A 2,440-nucleotide genomic window follows, 5' to 3' on the forward strand; every position below is an offset into this window, starting at 1 on the left:
CAGCTCCTCGGGACACCCCAGCCACCCTGCTGAAGTCATGCCCCTGCAAGAAGGACCTCATCCGGCGTCCAAGACCTCACCCAGCACCCCCGGAGCTGCAAAGGCAGCACAGGAGCCCCTCCTAGTTGCAGCGCGGCTGGATCATCTGCTCTCCCGAAGGCTGGATTCATCCCAAGCAAAGCTGAAGCCCTCCTGGAAGCAGAGAGATGCAAACAGTCTCTGGCAGTCGGAGGCAACCCTTTGGGACTGAGCCACGAGCCCTGACACCTTCTGATCGGGGCTCAGCCACGCTCTGCGGACAAACCCCGAAGCCTTTGTGCCGGCTGAGCCGGGACGGCCGTGTCGCCGGCACCACGTGCTGCAAGGGGTGGGTGAGGACCAGCCACCGTGACTTGCCTCGATGCAAAAATGGGGAGGCAGCAAATGAAGCAGGCAGGGATCGCGAGAGGAGATGGGCCTCTGGATCTCAAGCACTCGCCACCGGCACTGCTGCGGGACCCCAGTGGGCATTAGCCCCTGCGGGCACAGCGCTGAGCGAGGGAAGTTGTGACCCTTCCCCTGCTGCACCCAAAATTAAGGTCTCCTCCTGTGAGAGCCAGGAAGGGCAGCGCGATAGATCAGCAAGCTGGCTGGAAACGGGTGCCGCTGTCGGAGCAGAGAGCAGCCGAGCTGGAGGGATTGCTGCTCGGCTCAGGGTGCGGTACGTCCCGCGGGGGCCGTTTCCTCCAGGGCAGAAGGAGGCTGTGAGCTGCCGAGGGGGGTCCCAATGCCCCCATCGCACTGATGTCTCCTGAAGCAGGTCTCGGACCTGGATGACTGGGGCTGCTCCGCAGCAGAGGAGTCTGGCAGGATGGTGCTCAGCAGGCAGCGCCCAGCATCTCCTTATGCAACGCAGTGCAAACCATGCCTCGGTTTCCCCTACTAGCAGAAGGCTCAGCAGCAGATTTGAGCAACCTAAAAGCAATAGTTTCGCATGGGAACTTTTGGCCGGCGAGGAGGAGGGCAGGGCAGGGGACCCCGGGAGTCTGCGATGGGAGCAGACTGTTGGGGGCTGCAAGGGACCAAGCTATTTCCAGACAAACCTGGACAATCCTTGGTGCACATCCCCCTGGGAGCATCGCTGTGGGCTCAAGCTGGGAGGATGGACTTGGGTGTGGGTGACCACCACGGGTGGATCCAGAGCCACGAGCATGAGTGACTCTTGGTCATGGGACCGACCCATCACTGCTCCTTGCAGATGCCCACCTCCAGCACGTTGTGTGGTGCACACACCTCTGCTGCCTTCGGCTCGGCCCTGGGGCTGCTCGAGGAACGGCCAGAAAAGCCTTTTCTCCAGGGCTGAAGAGACAGGCTTTCTGATGGGATTAGGAGGAGCCACGCTTGCGTCTCTGATCCTTAGATTTTCTCCAAACTGGAAAAATACAGCCCTTTGAAAATTCCATGAGGGTGGCAGAGAGCTGCCTGTCTCTCGCTGCCACGTGCTTTTGAAAGCCATTTAACTGGGCCTGCAGTGACAAATGTCAGTGGGAGGTTCACGATGGGGGGAGAGCAGCGAGCAAGAGGGCACCGGAATTAAAGGATGAAATATTTATTTGGGGGTTTGGCAGTGCTGGAAGAACGACACATCACAGGCATCTTGGGGCGGACGGCACTGAAAGCCACAAATGAGCCCATCGGGCTATAAACCCCCATGAGATGTCCTCTCCCTCCTCACCTCCCACCCCTTCCAGGATTGTTGCCAGCCTGGGAAGGTACAGAGAGGGTGAAACATCCAGGGAAGGCCCAAAGCTGTGGACAACCAGACAGAAATGTGGTGTCTGAGCCAGGACAGAGGAAGGGGAATGAAAGTCCCAGCTTATCTTTAAATACAAGCTATAAACCTTCCGATGGATGGACAGTGTATCATGCTCATGGGGAGCACGAATTGGGAGGTCCTGGCTCTGGCAATGGGGATATTAGCTCAGGTCCTCCATGGAGGGTCAGGATCGTGAGCTTTCCTCTCCCTCCCTTGGTTCAGGCTCCAGACGGCAGGTTTTCTCCTTTGCCAGCTCTCAACGTGCCGGCAACATAGTGCAGGGCAGTCAGGACCCCCGAGCTTTGACCCTGGGTGGTGAGGCTGAGGCTGGGAAGCGACTCCAGGGCTGGAGGCGACTGCCATGGTAGGTTTCATGTGTTAATCAAATGAAGAAGCTAAATTAAATTCCATCTCTGTGTGCTGGAGGCTCCTGTGAGTCTGCCTTGCTCCCAGCCTGGGATGTCCCACAGCACATCCCATCCTCAGGGTCCCACTTTGCCTCTCCCAGTCCTGAGACATGCCAGGCTAACATAAAGGGTTAATGCAAGATTACCTCGAGAGGCTACAGCCTCGTCAAGAGCACAGGATTGGCAGGTCATTAATCTTGGAATTACCTGATAACTTTGAATACAATCACGTAATCAG

This window comes from Phaethon lepturus, unplaced genomic scaffold, assembly GCF_000687285.1.
Source record: "Phaethon lepturus isolate BGI_N335 unplaced genomic scaffold, ASM68728v1 scaffold27616, whole genome shotgun sequence".
Taxonomy (NCBI): Eukaryota; Metazoa; Chordata; class Aves; order Phaethontiformes; family Phaethontidae; genus Phaethon; species Phaethon lepturus.